Raw genomic sequence first — 27,319 nt, forward strand, 5'->3', positions numbered from 1 at the left:
CACTACCCTAAACCCTAAAACACTACCACCAGCACGACTACCTACACTACCCAAACACCACTGCGCTACCCAAAACCCTAAAACACTACCCCCAGCACGACCCCCTACACTGCCCAAACACCACTGCACTACCCTAAACCCTAAAACACTACAACAGCACAAACCCCTACACTACCAAAACACAAATGTACTACCCTAAACCCTAAAACACTACCACCAGCACGACACCCTACACAACCCAAACACCACTGCGCTACCCAAAACCCTAAAACACCACCCCCGCACGCCCCCTACACTACCCAAACACCAATGCGCTACCCTACACCCTAAAACACTTCCCCAGCATGACCCCCTATACTACCCAAACACCACTGCACTACCCTAAACCCTAAAACACTACCCCAGCATGACACCCTACACTACCCATACACCACTGCACCACCCTAAACCATAAATCATCCCCTAGCATGACTCCCTACACTACCCAAACATCACTGCACTACCCTAAACCCTAAAACACAACCCCCTACACTCCACAAAGACCACTGCACTTCCCTTAACCATAAAACACTACCCCCAGCATGACTCCCTACACTACCCAAAAACCACTGCACTACCCTAAACCATAAAACACAACCCCCTACACTACCCAAAAACCAATGCACTACCCTAAACCCTAAAACACTACCACCAGCACGACACCGTACACTACCCAAACACCACTGGGCTACCCATAACCCCAAAAAACCACCCTCAGCATGACCCCTACACTACCCAAACACCACTGCGCTACCCAAAACCCTAAAACACCACCCCAGCACACCCCCCTACACTACCCAAACACCACTGCACTACCCAAAACCCTAAAACACCACCCCCAACATGCCCCCCCTACACTACCCAAAAACCACTGCGCTACCCTAAACCCTAAAACACTACCCCAGCACGACCCCTATAATACCCACATACCACTGCGCTACACTAAACCCTAAAACTCTACCCCCCGCATGACACCCTACACTACCCAAACATCAAAGCATTACCAAAACCCTAATACACTACCCCCAGCACAACCCCCTACACTACCCAAACACCAATGCGCTATCCTAAACTCTAAAACACTACCACCAGCACGACCCCTTACACTACCAAAACACCACTGCACTTCCCTAAACCCTAAAACACTACCCCAGCACAACCCCCTACACTACCCAGACATCAATGCACTACCCTAAACCCTAAAACACTACCACCAGCATGACACCCTAAACTAACCCAACACCACTGCGCTACTCAAAACCCCAAAACACCACCCCCAGCACGACCCCACACTACCCCAAACACCACTGTGCTACCCAAAACACTAACACCATCCGCAGCACGCCCCCCTACACTACCCAAACGACACTGCGCTACCCTAAAACCTACAACACTACCCCAGCATAACCCCCTATACTACCCAAACACCACTGCACTACCCTAAAACCTGAATCAACCCCTAGCATGACTCCCTACACTACTCAAACACCACTGCGATACCCTAAACCCTAAAACACTATCCCCACCACGACACCCTACACTACCCAAACATCACTGCGGTACCCTAAACCCTAAAACACTACCACCAGCACGACACCCTACACTACCCAAACACCACTGCGCTACCCAAAATCCTAAAACACTACCCCCAGCACGACCCCCTACACTACCCAAACACCACTGCGCTACCCTAAACCCTAAAACACTACCCCAGCACAAACCCCTACGGTACCCAAACATCAATGCACTACCCTAAACCCTAAAACACTACCACCAGCACCACACCCTACACTACCCAAACACCAATGCGCTACCCTAAACCCTAAAACACTGCCACCAGCATGACCCCCTACACTACCCAAACACCACTGCAGTACCCTAAACCCTAAAACACTACCCCAGCACGACACCCTACTCTACCCATACACCACTGCACCACCCTAATCCATAAATCATCCCCTAGCATGACTCCCTACACTACCCGAAGACCACTGCACTACCCTGAACACTAAAACACTACCCCCTACACTACACAGACACCACTGCACTATCCTAAACCCTAAAACACCACCCTCAGCACGACCCCCTACACTCCACAAACACCACTGCACTTCCATTAACCATAAAACACCACCCCAAGCATGACCCCCTACACTACACAAACCCCACTGCACTACCCTAAACCCTAAAACACTACCCCCTACACTACACAGACATCACTGCACTATCCTAAACCCTAAAACACCACCCTCAGCACGACCCCCTACACTCCACAAACACCACTGCACTTTCCTTAACCATAAAACACTACCACCAGCACGACTACCTACACTACCCAAACACCACTACGCTACCCTAAACCCTAAAACACTGCCACCAGCATGACCCCCTACACTACCCAAACACCACTGCAGTACCCTAAACCCTAAAACACTATCCCCAGCACGACCCCCTACACTACCAAAACACCACTGCGCTACCCTAAAACACAACACCACCACGACACCCTACACTACCCAAACATCAATGCCGTACCCTAAACCCTAAAACACTAGCCCCAGCACGACCCCCTACACTACGCAAATGTCACTGTGGTACCATAAACCCTAAAACACTATCCCTAGCACGACCCCCTACACTACCCAAACACCACTGCGCTACCCTAAACCCTAAAACACTACCCCAGCATAACCCCCTATACTACCCAAACACCACTGCACTACCCTAAACCCTAAAACACTACCCCAGCACGACCTCCTACACTTCCCAAACACCACTGCACTACCCTAAACCATGAATCAACCCCTAGCATGACTCCCTACACTACCCAAACACCACTGCACTACCCTAAACCCTAAAACACGACCCCCTACACTCCAGAAACACCACTGCACTACCCTTAACCATGAAACACTACCCCAGCATGACCCCCTACACTACACAAACACAACTGCACTACCCTAAACCCTAAAACACTACCCCCTACACTACACAGACACTACTGCGCTACCCTAAACCCTAAAACACTACCCCCAGCTCGACACCCTACACTACCCAAACATCAAAGCCGTACCCTAAACCCTAAAACACTACCACCAGCACAACCCACTACACTACCCAAACACCACTGCGGTACCCTAAACCCTAAAACACTATCCCCAGCACGACCCCCTACACTACCCAAAAACCATTGTGCGATCCTAAACACTAAAACACTACCCCACCAAGACACCCTACACTACCCAAACATCACTGCGGTACCCTAAACCCTAAAACACTACCCCAAACATGACCCCCTACCCTATCCAAACATCACTGCGGTGCCCTAAACCCTAAAACACTACCCCTAGCACGACCCCCTACACTACCCTAACATCACTGCGCTACCCTAAACCCTAATACACTACCCCAGCATGACCCCTATACTACCCAAACACCACTGCGCTACCCAAAACCCTAAAACACCACCCCCGCACGCCCCCTATACTACCCAAACACCACTGCGCTACCCTACACCCTAAAACACTTCCCAAGCATGACCCCCTATACTACCCAAACACCACTGCACTACCCTAAACCCTAAAACACTACCCCAGCACGACACCCTACACTACTCATACACCACTGCACCACCCTAAACCATAAATCATCCCCTAGCATGACTCCCTACACTACACAAACACCACTGCACTACCCTAAACACTAAAACACTACCCCCTACACTACACATACACCACTGCACTATCCTAAACCCTAAAACACCACCCTCAGCACGACCCCCTACACTCCACAAACACCACTGCACTTCCCTTAACCATAAAACACTACCCCAAGCATGACCCCCTACACTACACAAACACCACTGCACTACCCTAAACCCTAAAACACTACCCCCTACACTACACAGACACCCCTGCACTATCCTAAACCCTAAAACACCACCCTCAGCATGACCCCCTATACTACACAAACACCACTGCGCTACCCTAAACCCTAAAACACTACCACAGCACAACCCCCTACACTACCCAAACACCAATACACTACCCTAAACCCTAAAACACTACCACCAGCACGACACCCTACACTACCCAAACACCACTGCGCTATCCAAAATCCTAAAACACTACCCCAGCATGACCCCCTACACTACCCAAACACCACTGCGCTACCCTAAACCCTAAAACACTACCCCAGCACAAACCCCTACACTACCCAAACATCAATGCACTACCCTAAACCCTAAAAGACTACCACCAGCACGACACCCTACACTACCCAAACACCACTGCGCTACCCAAAATTCTAAAACACTACCCCAGCATGACCCCCTACACTACCCAAACACCACTGCGCTACCCTAAACCCTAAAACACTACCCCAGCACACCCCTACACTACCCAAACATCAATGCACTATCCTAAACCCTAAAACAAAACCCTCATCACGACCCCCTACACTCCACAAACACCACTGCACTTCCATTAACCATAAAACACTACCCCAAGCATGACCCCCTACACTACACAAACACCACTGCACTACCCTAAACTCTAAAACACTACCCCCTACAATACACAGACATCACTGCACTATCCTAAACCCTAAAACACCACCCTCAGCACGACCCCCTACACTCCACAAACACCACTGCACTTTCCATAACCATAAAACACTACCACCAGCACGACTACCTACACTACCCAAACACCACTACGCTACCCTAAACCCTAAAACACTGCCACCAGCATGACCCCTACACTACCCAAACACCACTACAGTGCCCTAAACCCTAAAACACTATCCCCAGCACGACCCCCTACACTACCAAAACACCACTGCGCTACCCTAAAACACAACCCCACCACGACACCCTACACTACCCAAACATCAATGCCGTACCCTAAACCCTAAAACACTAGCCCCAGCACAACCCCCTACACTACGCAAATGTCACTGTGGTACCATAAACCCTCAATCACTACCCCTAGCACGACCCCCTACACTACCCAAACACCACTGCGCTACCCTAAACCCTAAAACACTACCCCAGCATAACCCCCTATACTACCCAAACACCACTGCACTACCCTAAACCCTAAAACACCACCCCCTACACTACACAGACACTACTGCGCTACCCTAAACCCTAAAACACTACCCCCAGCTCGACACTCTACACTACCCAAACATCAAAGCCGTACCCTAAACCCTAAAACATTACCACCAGCACAAACCCCTACACTACCCAAACATCAATGCACTACCCTAAACCCTAAAACACTACCACCAGCATGACCCCCTACACTACCCAAACACCACTGCAGTACCCTAAACCCTAAAACACTATCCCCAGCACGACCCCCTACACTACCAAAACACCACTGCGCTACGCTAAAACACAACCCCACCAAGACACCCTACACTACCCAAACATCAATGCCGTGCCCTAAACCCTAAAACACTAGCCCCATCATGACCCCCTACACTACGCAAACGTCACTGTGGTACCATAAACCCTAAAACACTATCCCTAGCACGACCCCCTACACTACCCAAACACCACTGAGCTACCCTAAACCCTAAAACACGACCCCAGCATAACCCCCTATACTACCCAAACACCACTGTACTACCCTAAACCCTAAAACACTACCCCAGCACGACCTCCTACACTTCCGAAACACCACTGCACTACCCTAAACCCTGAATAAACCCCTAGCATGACTCCCTACACTACCCAAACACCACTGCACTACCCTAAACCCTAAAACATGACCCCCTACACTCCACAAACACCACTGCACTACCCTTAACCATAAAACACTACCCCAGCATGACCCCCTACACTACACAAACACCACTGCACTACCCTAAACCCTAAAACACTACCCCCTACACTACACATACACTACTGCGCTACCCTAAACCCTAAAACACTACCCCCAGCTCGACACCCTACTCTACCCAAACATCAAAGCGGTACCCTAAAACACTACCACCAGCACAACCCACTACACTACCCAAACACCACTTCGGTACCCTAAACCCTAAAACACTATCCCCAGCACGACCCCCTACACTACCCAAACACCATTGTGCGATCCTAAACCCTAAAACACTACCCCACCACGACAGCCTACACTATTCAAACATCACTGCGGTACCCTAAACCCTAAAACACTTCCCCCAACATGACCCCCTACACTATCCAAACATCACTGCGGTGCCCTAAACCCTAAAACACTACCCCTAGCACGACCCCCTACACTACCCTAACATCACTGCGCTACCCTAAACCCTAAAACACTACCCCAGCATGACCCCTATACTACCCAAACACCCCTGCACTACCCTAAACCCTAAAACACTAGCCCAGCACAACCCACTACACTACCCAAACACCACTGCACTACCCTAAACACTAAATCATCCCTAGCATGACTCCCTACACTACCCAAACACCACTGCGCTAGCCTAAACGCTAAAACATTACCCCAGCACAACCCCCACACTACCCAAACACCAATGCACTACCCTAAACCCTAAAACACTACCACCAGCACGACATCCTACACTACCCAAACACCACTGCACTACCCTAATCCCTAAATTTACCAGAGCAAGACCCCCTACACTAACCAAACACCACTGAACTACCCTAAACCCTAAAACACTACCCCCAGCACGACCCCCTACAATACCAAAACACCACTGCGCTAGCCTAAACCCTAAAACACTACCCCAGCACAACCCCCACACTACCCAAACACCTATGCACTACCCTAAACCCTAAAACACTACCACCAGCACGACATCCTACACTACCCAAACACCACTGCGCTACCCAAAACCCTAAAACACGACCCCCAGCACGACCCCCTACACTACCCAAACACCACTGCGCTACACTAAACCCTAAAACACTACCCCAGCACAACCCCCTACCCTACCCAAACACCAATGCACTACTCTAAACCCTAAAACACTACCACCAGCACGACACCCTACACAACCCAAACACCACTGCGCTCCCCAAAACCCTAATACACACCACCCCGCACGCCCCCTACACTACCCAAACACCACTGCGCTACCCTACACCCTAAAACACTTCCCCAGCATGACCCCCTATACTACCCAAACACCACTGCACTACCCTAAACCCTAAAACACTACCCCAGCACGACACCCTACTCTACCCATACACCACTGCACCACCCTAATCCATAAATCATCCCCTAGCATGACTCCCTACACTACCCAAAGACCACTGCACTACCCTAAACACTAAAACACTACCCCCTACACTACACAGACACCACTGCACTATCCTAAACCCTAAAACACCACCCTCAGCACGACCCCCTACACTCCACAAACACCACTGCACTTCCATTAACCATAAAACACTACCCCAAGCATGACCCCCTAGACTACACAAACACCACTGCACTACCCTAAACCCTAAAACACTACTCCCCAACACTACACAGACATCACTGCACTATCCTAGACTCTAAAACACCACCCTCAGCACGACCCCCTACACTCCACAAACACCACTGCACTTTCCTTAACCATAAAACACTACCACCAGCACGACTACCTACACTGCCCAAACACCACTACGCTACCCTAAACCCTAAAACACTGCCACCAGCATGACCCCCTACACTACCCAAACACCACTGCAGTACCCTGAACCCTAAAACACTATCCCCAGCACGACCCCCTACACTACCAAAACACCACTGCGCTACCCTAAAACACAACCCCACCACGACACCCTACACTACCCAAACATCAATGCCGTACCCTAAACCCTAAAACACTAGCCCCAGCACGACCCCCTACACTACGCAAATGTCACTGTGGTACCATAAACCCTAAAACACTACCCCTAGCACGACCCCCTACACTACCCAAACACCACTGCGCTACCCTAAACCCTAAAACACTACCCCAGCATAACCCCCTATACTACCCAAACACCAGTGCACTACCCTAAACCCTAAAACACTACCCCAGCATGACCTCCTACACTTCCCAAACACCACTGCACTACCCTAAACCATGAATCAACCCCTAGCATGACTCCCTACACTACCCAAACACCACTGCACTACCCTAAACCCTAAAACACGACCCCCTACACTCCAGAAACACCACTGCACTACCCTTAACCATGAAACACTACCCCAGCATGACCCCCTACACTACACAAACACCACTGCACTACCCTAAACCCTAAAACACTACCCCCTACACTACACAGACACTACTGCGCTACCCTAAACCCTAAAACACTACCCCCTACACTACACAGACATCACTGCACTATCCTAAACCCTAAAACACCACCCTCAGCACGACCCCCTACACAACACAAACATCACTGCGCTACCCTAAACCCTAAAACACTACCCCAGCACAAACCGCTACACTACCCAAACACCAATGCACTACTCTAAACCCTAAAACACTACAACCAGCACGACACCCTACACTACCCAAACACCACTGCGCTACCCAAAATCCTAAAACACTACCCCCAGCACGACCCCCTACACTACCCAAACACCACTGCGCTACCCTAAACCCTAAAACACTACCCCAGCACAAACCCCTACGCTACCCAAACATCAATGCACTACCCTAAACCCTAAAACACTACCACCAGCACGACACCCTACACTACCCAAACACCACTGCGCTACCCTAAACCCTAAAACACTGCCACCAGCATGACCCCCTACACTACCCAAACACCACTGCAGTACCCTAAACCCTAAAACACTATCCCCAGCACGACCCCTTACACTACCAAAACACCACTGCGCTACCCTAAAACACAACCCCACCACGACACCCTACACTACCCAAACATCAATGCCGTACCCTAAACCCTAAAACACTAGCCCCAGCATGATCCCCTACACTACGCAAACGTCACTGTGGTACCATAAACCCTAAAACACTATCCCTAGCACGACCCCCTACACTACCCAAACACCACTGCGCTACCCTAAACCCTAAAACACGACCCCAGCATAACCCCCTATACTACCCAAACACCACTGCACTACCCTAAACACTAAAACACTACACCCTACACTACACAGACACCACTGCACTATCCTAAACCCTAAAACACCACCCTCAGCACGACCCCCTACACTCCACAAACACCACTGCACTTCCCTTAACCATAAAACACTACCCCAAGCATGACCCCCTACAATACACAAACACCACTGCACTACCCTAAACCCTAAAACACTACCCCCTACACTACACAGACATCACTGCACTATCCTAAACCCTAAAACACCACCCTCAGCATGACCCCCTACACAACACAAACATCACTGCGCTACCCTAAACCCTAAAACACTACCCCAGCACAACCCCCTACACTACCCAAACACCAATGCACTACTCTAAACCCTAAAACACTACCACCAGCACGACACCCTACACTACCCAAACACCACTGCGCTACCCAAAATCCTAAAACACTACCCCCAGCACGACCCCCTACACTACCCAAACACCACTGCGCTACCCTAAACCCTAAAACACTACCCCAGCACAAACCCCTACGCTACCCAAACATCAATGCACTACCCTAAACCCTAAAACACTACCACCAGCACCACACCCTACACTACCCAAACACCAATGCGCTACCCTAAACCCTAAAACACTGCCACCAGCATGACCCCCTACACTACCCAAACACCACTGCAGTACCCTAAACCCTAAAACACTACCCCAGCACGACACCCTACTCTACCCATACACCACTGCACCACCCTAATCCATAAATCATCCCCTAGCATGACTCCCTACACTACCCGAAGACCACTGCACTACCCTAAACACTAAAACACTACCCCCTACACTACACAGACACCACTGCACTATCCTAAACCCTAAAACACCACCCTCAGCATGACCCCCTACACTCCACAAACACCACTGCACTTCCATTAACCATAAAACACTACCCCAAGCATGACCCCCTACACTACACAAACACCACTGCACTACCCTAAACCCTAAAACACTACCCCCTACACTACACAGACATCACTGCACTATCCTAAACCCTAAAACACCACCCTCAGCACGACCCCCTACACTCCACAAACACCACTGCACTTTCCTTAACCATAAAACACTACCACCAGCACGACTACCTACACTACCCAAACACCACTACGCTACCCTAAACCCTAAAACACTGCCACCAGCATGACCCCCTACACTACCCAAACACCACTGCAGTACCCTAAACCCTAAAACACTATCCCCAGCACGACCCCCTACACTACCAAAACACCACTGCGCTACCCTAAAACACAACACCACCACGACACCTTACACTACCCAAACATCAATGCCGTACCCTAAACCCTAAAACACTAGCCCCAGCACGACCCCCTACACTACGCAAATGTCACTGTGGTACCATAAACCCTAAAACACTATCCCTAGCACGACCCCCTACACTACCCAAACACCACTGCGCTACCCTAAACCCTAAAACACTACCCCAGCATAACCCCCTATACTACCCAAACACCACTGCACTACCCTAAACCCTAAAACACTACCCCAGCACGACCTCCTACACTTCCCAAACACCACTGCACTACCCTAAACCATGAATCAACCCCTAGCATGACTCCCTACACTACCCAAACACCACTGCACTACCCTAAACCCTAAAACACGACCCCCTACACTCCAGAAACACCACTGCACTACCCTTAACCATGAAACACTACCCCAGCATGACCCCCTACACTACACAAACACAACTGCACTACCCTAAACCCTAAAACACTACCCCCTACACTACACAGACACTACTGCGCTACCCTAAACCCTAAAACACTACCCCCAGCTCGACACCCTACACTACCCAAACATCAAAGCCGTACCCTAAACCCTAAAACACTACCACCAGCACAACCCACTACACTACCCAAACACCACTGCGGTACCCTAAACCCTAAAACACTATCCCCAGCACGACCCCCTACACTACCCAAAAACCATTGTGCGATCCTAAACACTAAAACACTACCCCACCAAGACACCCTACACTACCCAAACATCACTGCGGTACCCTAAACCCTAAAACACTACCCCAAACATGACCCCCTACCCTATCCAAACATCACTGCGGTGCCCTAAACCCTAAAACACTACCCCTAGCACGACCCCCTACACTACCCTAACATCACTGCGCTACCCTAAACCCTAATACACTACCCCAGCATGACCCCTATACTACCCAAACACCACTGCGCTACCCAAAACCCTAAAACACCACCCCCGCACGCCCCCTATACTACCCAAACACCACTGCGCTACCCTACACCCTAAAACACTTCCCCAGCATGACCCCCTATACTACCCAAACACCACTGCACTACCCTAAACCCTAAAACACTACCCCAGCACGACACCCTACACTACTCATACACCACTGCACCACCCTAAACCATAAATCATCCCCTAGCATGACTCCCTACACTACACAAACACCACTGCACTACCCTAAACACTAAAACACTACCCCCTACACTACACATACACCACTGCACTATCCTAAACCCTAAAACACCACCCTCAGCACGACCCCCTACACTCCACAAACACCACTGCACTTCCCTTAACCATAAAACACTACCCCAAGCATGACCCCCTACACTACACAAACACCACTGCACTACCCTAAACCCTAAAACACTACCCCCTACACTACACAGACACCCCTGCACTATCCTAAACCCTAAAACACCACCCTCAGCATGACCCCCTATACTACACAAACACCACTGCGCTACCCTAAACCCTAAAACACTACCACAGCACAACCCCCTACACTACCCAAACACCAATGCACTATCCTAAACCCTAAAACACTACCACCAGCACGACACCCTACACTACCCAAACACCACTGCGCTATCCAAAATCCTAAAACACTACCCCAGCATGACCCCCTACACTACCCAAACACCACTGCGCTACCCTAAACCCTAAAACACTACCCCAGCACAAACCCCTACACTACCCAAACATCAATGCACTACCCTAAACCCTAAAAGACTACCACCAGCACGACACCCTACACTACCCAAACACCACTGCGCTACCCAAAATTCTAAAACACTACCCCAGCATGACCCCCTACACTACCCAAACACCACTGCGCTACCCTAAACCCTAAAACACTACCCCAGCACACCCCTACACTACCCAAACATCAATGCACTATCCTAAACCCAAAAACAAAACCCTCAGCACGACCCCCTACACTCCACAAACACCACTGCACTTCCATTAACCATAAAACACTACCCCAAGCATGACCCCCTACACTACACAAACACCACTGCACTATCCTAAACCCTAAAACACTACCCCCTACAATACACAGACATCACTGCACTATCCTAAACCCTAAAACACCACCCTCAGCACGACCCCCTACACTCCACAAACACCACTGCACTTTCCATAACCATAAAACACTACCACCAGCACGACTACCTACACTACCCAAACACCACTACGCTACCCTAAACCCTAAAACACTGCCACCAGCATGACCCCTACACTACCCAAACACCACTACAGTACCCTAAACCCTAAAACACTATCCCCAGCACGACCCCCTACACTACCAAAACACCACTGCGCTACCCTAAAACACAACCCCACCACGACACCCTACACTACCCAAACATCAATGCCGTACCCTAAACCCTAAAACACTAGCCCCAGCACGACCCCCTACACTACGCAAATGTCACTGTGGTACCATAAACCCTCAATCACTACCCCTAGCACGACCCCCTACACTACCCAAACACCACTGCGCTACCCTAAACCCTAAAACACTACCCCAGCATAACCCCCTATACTACCCAAACACCACTGCACTACCCTAAACCCTAAAACACTACCCCAGCACGACCTCCTACACTTCCCAAACACCACTGCACTACCCTAAAACCTAAATCAACACCTAGCATGACTCCCTACACTACCCAAACACCACTGCACTACCCTAAACCCTAAAACACGACCCCCTACACTCCAGAAACACCACTGCACTACCCTTACCCATAAAACACTACCCCAGCATGACCCCCTACACTACACAAACACCACTGCACTACCCTAAACCCTAAAACACCACCCCCTACACTACACAGACACTACTGCGCTACCCTAAACCCTAAAACACTACCCCCAGCTCGACACTCTACACTACCCAAACATCAAAGCCGTACCCTAAACCCTAAAACATTACCACCAGCACAAACCCCTACACTACCCAAACATCAATGCACTACCCTAAACCCTAAAACACTACCACCAGCATGACCCCCTACACTACCCAAACACCACTGCAGTACCCTAAACCCTAAAACACTATCCCCAGCACGACCCCCTACACTACCAAAACACCACTGCGCTACGCTAAAACACAACCCCACCAAGACACCCTACACTACCCAAACATCAATGCCGTGCCCTAAACCCTAAAACACTAGCCCCATCATGACCCCCTACACTACGCAAACGTCACTGTGGTACCATTAACCCTAAAACACTATCCCTAGCACGACCCCCTACACTACCCAAACACCACTGAGCTACCCTAAACCCTAAAACACGACCCCAGCATAACCCCCTATACTACCCAAACACCACTGTACTACCCTAAACCCTAAAACACTACCCCAGCACGACCTCCTACACTTCCGAAACACCACTGCACTACCCTAAACCCTGAATAAACCCCTAGCATGACTCCCTACACTACCCAAACACCACTGCACTACCCTAAACCCTAAAACATGACCCCCTACACTCCACAAACACCACTGCACTACCCTTAACCATAAAACACTACCCCAGCATGACCCCCTACACTACACAAACACCACTGCACTACCCTAAACCCTAAAACACTACCCCCTACACTACACAGACACTACTGCGCTACCCTAAACCCTAAAACACTACCCCCAGCTCGACACCCTACTCTACCCAAACATCAAAGCGGTACCCTAAAACACTACCACCAGCACAACCCACTACACTACCCAAACACCACTTCGGTACCCTAAACCCTAAAACACTATCCCCAGCACAACCCCCTACACTACCCAAACACCATTGTGCGATCCTAAACCCTAAAACACTACCCCACCACGACAGCCTACACTATTCAAACATCACTGCGGTACCCTAAACCCTAAAACACTTCCCCCAACATGACCCCCTACACTATCCAAACATCACTGCGGTGCCCTAAACCCTAAAACACTACCCCTAGCACGACCCCCTACACTACCCTAACATCACTGCGCTACCCTAAACCCTAAAACACTACCCCAGCATGACCCCTATACTACCCAAACACCCCTGCACTACCCTAAACCCTAAAACACTACCCCAGCACAACCCACTACACTACCCAAACACCACTGCACTACCCTAAACACTAAATCATCCCTAGCATGACTCCCTACACTACCCAAACACCACTGCGCTAGCCTAAACGCTAAAACATTACCCCAGCACAACCCCCACACTACCCAAACACCAATGCACTACCCTAAACCCTAAAACACTACCACCAGCACGACATCCTACACTACCCAAACACCACTGCACTACCCTAATCCCTAAATTTACCAGAGCAAGACCCCCTACACTAACCAAACACCACTGCACTACCCTAAACCCTAAAACACTACCCCCAGCACGACCCCCTACAATACCAAAACACCACTGCGCTAGCCTAAACCCTAAAACACTACCCCAGCACAACCCCCACACTACCCAAACACCAATGCACTACCCTAAACCCTAAAACACTACCACCAGCACGACATCCTACACTACCCAAACACCACTGCGCTACCCAAAACCCTAAAACACGACCCCCAGCACGACCCCTTACACTACCCAAACACCACTGCGCTACACTAAACCCTAAAACACTACCCCAGCACAACCCCCTACCCTACCCAAACACCAATGCACTACTCTAAACCCTAAAACACTACCACCAGCACGACACCCTACACAACCCAAACACCACTGCGCTCCCCAAAACCCTAATACACACCACCCCGCACGCCCCCTACACTACCCAAACACCACTGCGCTACCCTACACCCTAAAACACTTCCCCAGCATGACATCTATACTACCCAAACACCACTGCACTACCCTAAACCCTAAAACACTACCCCAGCACGACACCCTACTCTACCCATACACCACTGCACCACCCTAATCCATAAATCATCCCCTAGCATGACTCCCTACACTACCCAAAGACCACTGCACTACCCTAAACACTAAAACACTACCCCCTACACTACACAGACACCACTGCACTATCCTAAACCCTAAAACACCACCCTCAGCACGACCCCCTACACTCCACAAACACCACTGCACTTCCATTAACCATAAAACACTACCCCAAGCATGACCCCCTACACTACACAAACACCACTGCACTACCCTAAACCCTAAAACACTACCCCCTACACTACACAGACATCACTGCACTATCCTAGACTCTAAAACACCACCCTCAGCACGACCCCCTACACTCCACAAACACCACTGCACTTTCCTTAACCATAAAACACTACCACCAGCACGACTACCTACACTGCCCAAACACCACTACGCTACCCTAAACCCTAAAACACTGCCACCAGCATGACCCCCTACACTACCCAAACACCACTGCAGTACCCTGAACCCTAAAACACTATCCCCAGCACGACCCCCTACACTACCAAAACACCACTGCGCTACCCTAAAACACAACCCCACCACGACACCCTACACTACCCAAACATCAATGCCGTACCCTAAACCCTAAAACACTAGCCCCAGCACGACCCCCTACACTACGCAAATGTCACTGTGGTACCATAAACCCTAAAACACTACCCCTAGCACGACCCCCTACACTACCCAAACACCACTGCGCTACCCTAAACCCTAAAACACTACCCCAGCATAACCCCCTATACTACCCAAACACCAGTGCACTACCCTAAACCCTAAAACACTACCCCAGCATGACCTCCTACACTTCCCAAACACCACTGCACTACCCTAAACCATGAATCAACCCCTAGCATGACTCCCTACACTACCCAAACACCACTGCACTACCCTAAACCCTAAAACACGACCCCCTACACTCCAGAAACACCACTGCACTACCCTTAACCATGAAACACTACCCCAGCATGACCCCCTACACTACACAAACACCACTGCACTACCCTAAACCCTAAAACACTACCCCCTACACTACACAGACACTACTGCGCTACCCTAAACCCTAAAACACTACCCCCAGCTCGACACCCTACACTACCCAAACATCAAAGCCGTACCCTAAACCCTAAAACACTACCACCAGCACAACCCACTACACTACCCAAACACCACTGCGGTACCCTAAACCCTAAAACACTATCCCCAGCACGACCCCCTACACTACCCAAACACCATTGTTCGATCCTAAACCCTAAAACACTACCCCACCAAGACACCCTACACTACCCAAACATCACTGCGGTACCCTAAACCCTAAAACACTACCCCAAACATGACCCCCTACCCTATCCAAACATCACTGCGGTGCCCTAAACCCTAAAACACTACCCCTAGCACGACCCCCTACACTACCCTAACATCACTGCGCTACCCTAAACCCTAATACACTACCCCAGCATGACCCCTATACTACCCAAACACCACTGCGCTACCCAAAACCCTAAAACACCACCCCCGCACGCCCCCTATACTACCCAAACACCACTGCGCTACCCTACACCCTAAAACACTTCCCCAGCATGACCCCCTATACTACCCAAACACCACTGCACTACCCTAAACCCTAAAACACTACCCCAGCACAACACCCTACACTACTCATACACCACTGCACCACCCTAAACCATAAATCATCCCCTAGCATGACACCCTACACTACCCAAACACCACTGCGCTATCCAAAATCCTAAAACACTACCCCAGCATGACCCCCTACACTACCCAAACACCACTGCACTACCCTAAACCCTAAAACACTACCCCAGCACAAACCCCTACACTACCCAAGCATCAATGCACTACCCTAAACCCTAAAAGACTACCACCAGCACGACACCCTACACTACCCAAACACCACTGCGCTACCCAAAATCCTAAAACACTACCCCAGCATGACCCCCTACACTACCCAAACACCACTGCGCTACCCTAAACCCTAAAACACTACCCCAGCACAAACCCCTACACTACCCAAACATCAATGCACTATCCTAAACCCTAAAACAAAACCCTCAGCACGACCCCCTACACTCCACAAACACCACTGCACTTCCATTAACCATAAAACACTACCCCAAGCATGACCCCCTACACTACACAAACACCACTGCACTACCCTAAACCCTAAAACACTACCCCCTACACTACACAGACATCACTGCACTATCCTAAACCCTAAAACACCACCCTCAGCACGACCCCCTACACTCCACAAACACCACTGCACTTTCCTTAACCATAAAACACTACCACCAGCACGACTACCTACACTACCCAAACACCACTACGCTACCCTAAACCCTAAAACACTGCCACCAGCATGACCCCTACACTACCCAAACACCACTACAGTACCCTAAACCCTAAAACACTATCCCCAGCACGACTCCCTACACTACCAAAACACCACTGCGCTATCCTAAAACACAACCCCACCACGACACCCTACACTACCCAAACATCAATGCCGTACCCTAAACCCTAAAACACTAGCCCCAGCACGACCCCCTACACTACGCAAATGTCACTGTGGTACCATAAACCCTAAAACACTACCCCTAGCACGACCCCCTACACTACCCAAACACCACTGCGCTACCCTAAACCCTAAAACACTACCCCAGCATAACCCCCTATACTACCCAAACACCACTGCACTACCCTAAACCCTAAAACACTACCCCAGAACGACCTCCTACACTTCCCAAACACCACTGCACTACCCTAAACCATGAATCAACCCCTAGCATGACTCCCTACACTACCCAAACACCACTGCACTACCCTAAACCCTAAAACACGACCCCCTACACTCCAGAAACACCACTGCACTACCCTTAACCATAAAACACTACCCCAGCATGACCCCCTACACTACACAAACACCACTGCACTACCCTAAACCCTAAAACACCACCCCCTACACTACACAGACACTACTGCGCTACCCTAAACCCTAAAACACTACCCCCAGCTCGACACCCTACACTACCCAAACATCAAAGCCGTACCCTAAACCCTAAAACATTACCACCAGCACAAACCCCTACGCTACCCAAACATCAATGCACTACCCTAAACCCTAAAACACTACCACCAGCATGACCCCCTACACTACCCAAACACCACTGCAGTACCCTAAACCCTAAAACACTATCCCCAGCACGACCCCCTACACTACCAAAACACCACTGCGCTACGCTAAAACACAACCCCACCACGACACCCTACACTACCCAAACATCAATGCCGTGCCCTAAACCCTAAAACACTATCCCCAGCATGACCCCCTACACTACGCAAACGTCACTGTGGTACCATAAACCCTAAAACACTATCCCTAGCGCGACCCCCTACACTACCCAAACACCACTGAGCTACCCTAAACCCTAAAACACGACCCCAGCATAACCCCCTATACTACCCAAACACCACTGTACTACCCTAAACCCTAAAACACTACCCCAGCACGACCTCCTACACTTCCCAAACACCACTGCACTACCCTAAACCCTGAATAAACCCCTAGCATGACTCCCTACACTACCCAAACACCACTGCACTACCCTAAACCCTAAAACATGACCCCCTATACTCCACAAACACCACTGCACTACCCTTAACCATAAAACACTACCCCAGCATGACCCCCTACACTACACAAACACCACTGCACTACCCTAAACCCTAAAACACTACCCCCTACACTACACAGACACTACTGCGCTACCCTAAACCCTAAAACACTACCCCCAGCTCGACACCCTACTCTACCCAAACATCAAAGCGGTACCCTAAACCCTAAAACACTACCACCAGCACAACCCACTACACTACCCAAACACCACTTCGGAACCCTAAACCCTAAAACACTATCCCCAGCACGACCCCCTACACTACCCAAACACCATTGTGCGATCCTAAACCCTAAAACACTACCCCACCACGACACCCTACACTATTCAAACATCACTGCGGTACCCTAAACCCTAAAACACTCCCCCCAACATGACCCCCTACACTATCCAAACATCACTGCGGTGCCCTAAACCCTAAAACACTACCCCTAGCACGACCCCCTACACTACCCTAACATCACTGCGCTACCCTAAACCCTAAAACACTACCCCAGCATGACCCCTATACTACCCAAACACCCCTGCACTACCCTAAACCCTAAAACACTACCCCAGCACAACCCACTACACTACCCAAACACCACAGCACTACCCTAAACACTAAATCATCCCTAGCATGACTCCCTACACTACCCAAACACCACTGCGCTAGCCTAAACGCTAAAACATTACCCCAGCACAACCCCCACACTACCCAAACACCAATGCACTACCCTAAACCCTAAAACACTACCACCAGCAGGACATCCTACACTACCCAAACACCACTGCACTACCCTAATCCCTAAATTTACTAGAGCAAGACCCCCTACACTAACCAAACACCACTGCACTACCCTAAACCCTAAAACACTACCCCCAGCACGACCCCCTACAATACCAAAACACCACTGCGCTAGCCTAAACCCTAAAACACTACCCCAGCACAACCCCCACACTACCCAAACACCAATGCACTACCCTAAACCCTAAAACACTACCACCAGCACGACATCCTACACTACCCAAACACCACTGCGCTACCCAAAACCCTAAAACATGACCCCCAGCACGACCCCCTACACTACCCAAACACCACTGCGCTACACTAAACCCTAAAACACTACCCCAGCACAACCCCCTACACTACCCAAACACCAATGCACTACCCTAAACCCTAAAACACTACCACCAGCACGACACCCTACACAACCCAAACACCACTGCGCTCCCCAAAACCCTAATACACACCATCACGCACGCCCCCTACACTACCCAAACACCACTGCGCTACCCTACACCCTAAAACACTTCCCCAGCATGACCCCCTATACTACCCAAACACCACTGCACTACCCTAAACCCTAAAACACTACCCCAGCACGACACCCTACTCTACCCATACACCACTGCACCACCCTAATCCAAAAATCATCCCCTAGCATGACTCCCTACACTACCCAAAGACCACTGCACTACCCTAAACACTAAAACACTACCCCCTACACTACACAGACACCACTGCACTATCCTAAACCCTAAAACACCACCCTCAGCACGACCCCCTACACTCCACAAACACCACTGCCCTTCCATTAACCATAAAACACTACCCCAAGCATGACCCCCTACACTACACAAACACCACTGCACTACCCTAAACCCTAAAACACTACCCCCTACACTACACAGACATCACTGCACTATCCTAAACCCTAAAACACCACCCTCAGCACGACCCCCTACACTCCACAAACACCACTGCACTTTCCTTAACCATAAAACACTACCACCAGCACGACTACCTACACTACCCAAACACCACTACGCTACCCTAAACCCTAAAACACTGCCACCAGCATGACCCCCTACACTACCCAAACACCACTGCAGTACCCTAAACCCTAAAACACTATCCCCAGCACGACCCCCTACACTACCAAAACACCACTGCGCCACCCTAAAACACAACCCCACCACGACACCCTACACTACCCAAACATCAATGCCGTACCCTAAACCCTAAAACACTAGCCCCAGCACGACCCCCTACACTACGCAAATGTCACTGTGGTACCATAAACCCTAAAACACTACCCCTAGCACGACGCCCTACACTACCCAAACACCACTGCGCTACCCTAAACCCTAAAACACTACCCCAGCATAATCCCCTATACTACCCAAACACCACTGCACTACCCTAAACCCTAAAACACTACCCCAGCACGACCTCCTACACTTCCCAAACACCACTGCACTACCCTAAACCATGAATCAACCCCTAGCATGACTCCCTACACTACCCAAACACCACTGCACTACCCTAAACCCTAAAACACGACCCCCTACACTCCAGAAACACCACTGCACTACCCTTAACCATGAAACACTACCCCAGCATGACCCCCTACACTACACAAACACCACTGCACTACCCTAAACCCTAAAACACTACCCCCTACACTACACAGACACTACTGCGCTACCCTAAACCCTAAAACACTACCCCCAGCTCGACACCCTACACTACCCAAACATCAAAGCCGTACCCTAAACCCTAAAACACTACCACCAGCACAACCCACTACACTACCCAAACACCACTGCGGTACCCTAAACCCTAAAACACGATCCCCAGCACGACCCCCTACACTACCCAAACACCATTGTGCGATCCTAAACCCTAAAACACTACCCCACCAAGACACCCTACACTACCCAAACATCACTGCGGTACCCTCAACCCTAAAACACTACCCCAAACATGACCCCCTACCCTATCCAAACATCACTGCGGTGCCCTAAACCCTAAAACACTACCCCTAGCACGACCCCCTACACTACCCTAACATCACTGCGCTACCCTAAACCCTAATACACTACCCCAGCATGACCCCTATACTACCCAAACACCACTGCGCTACCCAAAACCCTAAAACACCACCCCGCACGCCCCCTATACTACCCAAACACCACTGCGCTACCCTACACCCTAAAACACTTCCCCAGCATGACCCCCTATACTACCCAAACACCACTGCACTACCCTAAACCCTAAAACACTACCCCAGCACGACACCCTACACTACTCATACACCACTGCACCACCCTAAACCATAAATCATCCCCTAGCATGACTCCCTACACTACACAAACACCACTGCACTACCCTAAACACTAAAACACTACCCCCTACACTACACATACACCACTGCACTATCCTAAACCCTAAAACACCACCCTCAGCACGACCCCCTACACTCCACAAACACCACTGCACTTCCCTTAACCATAAAACACTACCCAAGCATGACCCCCTACACTACACAAACACCACTGCACTACCCTAAACCCTAAAACACTACCCACTACACTACACAGACACCCCTGCACTATCCTAAACCCTAAAACACCACCCTCAGCACGACCCCCTATACTACACAAACACCAATGCGCTACCCTAAACCCTAAAACACTACCACAGCACAACCCCCTACACTACCCAAACACCAATGCACTACCCTAAGCCCTAAAACACTACCACCAGCACGACACCCTACACTACCCAAACACCACTGCGCTATCCAAAATCCTAAAACACTACCCCAGCATGACCCCCTACACTACCCAAACACCACTGCGCTACCCTAAACCCTAAAATACTACCCCAGCACAAACCCCTACACTACCCAAACATCAATGCACTACCCTAAACCCTAAAAGACTACCACCAGCACGACACCCTACACTACCCAAACACCACTGCGCTACCCAAAATCCTAAAACACTACCCCAGCATGACCCCCTACACTACCCAAACACCACTGCGCTACCATTAACCCTAAAACACTACCCCAGCACAAACCCCTACACTACCCAAACATCAATGCACTATCCTAAACCCTAAAACAAAACCCTCAGCAAGACCCCCTACACTCCACAAACACCACTGCACTTCCATTAACCATAAAACACTACCCCAAGCATGACCCCCTACACTACACAAACACCACTGCACTACCCTAAACCCTAAAACACTACCCCCTACACTACACAGACATCACTGCACTATCCTAAACCCTAAAACACCACCCTCAGCACGACCCCCTACACTCCACAAACACCACTGCACTTTCCTTAACCATAAAACACTACCACCAGCACGACTACCTACACTACCCAAACACCACTACGCTACCCTAAACCCTAAAACACTGCCACCAGCATGACCCCTACACTACCCAAACACCACTACAGTACCCTAAACCCTAAAACACTATCCCCAGCACGACCCCCTACACTACCAAAACACCACTGCGCTATCCTAAAACACAACCCCACCACGACACCCTACACTACCCAAACATCAATGCCGTACCCTAAACCCTAAAACACTAGCCCCAGCACGACCCCCTACACTACGCAAATGTCACTGTGGTACCATAAACCCTAAAACACTACCCCTAGCACGACCCCCTACACTACCCAAACACCACTGCGCTACCCTAAAACACTACCCCAGCATAACCCCCTATACTACCCAAACACCACTGCACTACCCTAAACCCTAAAACACTACCCCAGCACAACCTCCTACACTTCCCAAACACCACTGCACTACCCTAAACCATGAATCAACCCCTAGCATGACTCCCTACACTACCCAAACACCACTGCACTACCCTAAACCCTAAAACACGACCCCCTACACTCCAGAAACACCACTGCACTACCCTTAACCATAAAACACTACCCCAGCATGACCCCCTACACTACACAAACACCACTGCACTACCCTAAACCCTAAAACACCACCCCCTACACTACACAGACACTACTGCGCTACCCTAAACCCTAAAACACTACCCCCAGCTCGACACCCTACACTACCCAAACATCAAAGCCGTACCCTAAACCCTAAAACATTACCACCAGCACAACCCACTACACTACCCAAACACCACTGCGGTACCCTAAACCCTAAAACACTATCCCCAGTACGACCCCCTACACTACCCAAACACCATTGTGCGATCCTAAACCCTAAAACACTACCCCACCAAGACACCCTACACTACCCAAACATCACTGCGGTACCCTAAACCCTAAAACACTACCCCAAACATGACCCCCTACCCTATCCAAACATCACTGCGCTACCCTAAACCCTAATACACTACCCCAGCATGACCCCTATACTACCCAAACACCACTGCGCTACCCAAAACCCTAAAACACCACCCCCGCACGCCCCCTATACTACCCAAACACCACTGCGCTACCCTACACCCTAAAACACTTCCCCAGCATGACCCCCTATACTACCCAAACACCACTGCACTACCCTAAACCCTAAAACACTACCCCAGCACGACACCCTACCCTACTCATACACCACTGCACCACCCTAAACCATAAATCATCCCCTAGCATGACTCCCTACACTACCCAAACACCACTGCACTACCCTAAACACTAAAACACTACCCCCTACACTACACAGACACCACTGCACTATCCTAAACCCTAAAACACCACCCTCAGCACGACCCCCTACACTCCACAAACACCACTGCACTTCCCTTAACCATAAAACACTAACCCAAGCATGACCCCCTACACTACACAAACACCACTGCACTACCCTAAACCCTAAAACACTACCCCCTACACTACACAGTCACCCCTGCACTATCCTAAACCCTAAAACACCACCCTCAGCACAACCCCCTATACTACACAAACACCACTGTGCTACCCTAAACCCTAAAACACTACCACAGCACAACCCCCTATACTACCCAAACACCAATGCACTACCCTAAACCCTAAAACACTACCACCAGCACGACACCCTACACTACCCAAACACCACTGCGCTACCCAAAATCCTAAAACACTACCCCAGCATGACCCCCTACACTACCCAAACACCACTGCGCTACCCTAAACCCTAAAACACTACCCCAGCACAAACCCCTACACTACCCAAACATCAATGCACTACCCTAAACCCTAAAAGACTACCACCAGCACGACACCCTACACTACCCAAACACCACTGCGCTACCCAAAATCCTAAAACACTACCCCAGCATGACCCCCTACACTACCCAAACACCACTGCGCTACCCTAAACCCTAAAACACTACCCCAGCACAAACCCCTACACTACCCAAACATCAATGCACTATCCTAAACCCTAAAACAAAACCCTCAGCACGACCCCCTACACTCCACAAACACCACTGCACTTCCATTAACCATAAAACACTACCCCAAGCATGACCCCCTACACTACACAAACACCACTGCACTACCCTAAACCCTAAAACACTACCCCCTACACTACACAGACATCACTGCACTATCCTAAACCCTAAAACACCACCCTCAGCACGACCCCCTACACTCCACAAACACCACTGCACTTTCCTTAACCATAAAACACTACCACCAGCACGACTACCTACACTACCCAAACACCACTACGCTACCCTAAACCCTAAAACACTGCCACCAGCATGACCCCTACACTACCCAAACACCACTACAGTACCCTAAACCCTAAAACACTATCCCCAGCACGACCCCCTACACTACCAAAACACCACTGCGCTACCCTAAAACACAACCCCACCACGACACCCTAAACTACCAAACATCAATGCCGTACCCTAAACCCTAAAACACTAGCCCCAGCACGACCCCCTACACTACGCAAATGTCACTGTGGTACCATAAACCCTAAAACACTACCCCTAGCACGACCCCCTACACTACCCAAACACCACTGCGCTACCCTAAACCCTAAAACACTACCCCAGCATAACCCCCTATACTACCCAAACACCACTGCACTACCCTAAACCCTAAAACACTACCCCAGCACGACCTCCTACACTTCCCAAACACCACTGCACTACCCTAAACCATGAATCAACCCCTAGCATGACTCCCTACACTACCCAAACACCACTGCACTACCCTAAACCCTAAAACACGACCCCCTACACTCCAGAAACACCACTGCACTACCCTTAACCATAAAACACTACCCCAGCATGACCCCCTACACTACACAAACACCACTGCACTACCCTAAACCCTAAAACACCACCCCCTACACTACACAGACACTACTGCGCTACCCTAAACCCTAAAACACTACCCCCAGCTCGACACCCTACACTACCCAAACATCAAAGCCGTACCCTAAACCCTAAAACATTACCACCAGCACAACCCACTACACTACCCAAATACCACTGCGGTACCCTAAACCCTAAAACACTATCCCCAGTACGACCCCCTACACTACCCAAACACCATTGTGCGATCCTAAACCCTAAAACACTACCCCACCAAGACACCCTACACTACCCAAACATCACTGCGGTACCCTAAACCCTAAAACACTACCCCAAACATGACCCCCTACCCTATCCAAACATCACTGCGCTACCCTAAACCCTAATACACTACCCCAGCATGACCCCTATACTACCCAAACACCACTGCGCTACCCAAAACCCTAAAACACCACCCCCGCACGCCCCCTATACTACCCAAACACCACTGCGCTACCCTACACCCTAAAACACTTCCCCAGCATGACCCCCTATACTACCCAAACACCACTGCACTACCCTAAACCCTAAAACACTACCCCAGCACGACACCCTACACTACTCATACACCACTGCACCACCCTAAACCATAAATCATCCCCTAGCATGACTCCCTACACTACCCAAACACCACTGCACTACCCTAAACACTAAAACACTACCCCCTACACTACACAGACACCACTGCACTATCCTAAACGCTAAAACACCACCCTCAGCACGACCCCCTACACTCCACAAACACCACTGCACTTCCCTTAACCATAAAACACTAACCCAAGCATGACCCCCTACACTACACAAACACCACTGCACTACCCTAAACCCTAAAACACTACCCCCTACACTACACAGTCACCCCTGCACTATCCTAAACCCTAAAACACCACCCTCAGCACGAACCCCTATACTACACAAACACTACTGCGCTACCCTAAACCCTAAAACACTACCACAGCACAACCCCCTACACTACCCAAACACCAATGCACTACCCTAAACCCTAAAACACTACCACCAGCACGACACCCTACACTACCCAAACACCACTGCGCTACCCAAAATCCTAAAACACTACCCCAGCATGACCCCCTACACTACCCAAACAGCACTGCGCTA

Source organism: Triturus cristatus, unplaced genomic scaffold (genome assembly GCF_964204655.1).
Source record: "Triturus cristatus unplaced genomic scaffold, aTriCri1.1 SCAFFOLD_453, whole genome shotgun sequence".
In the NCBI taxonomy this organism is placed as follows: domain Eukaryota; kingdom Metazoa; phylum Chordata; class Amphibia; order Caudata; family Salamandridae; genus Triturus; species Triturus cristatus.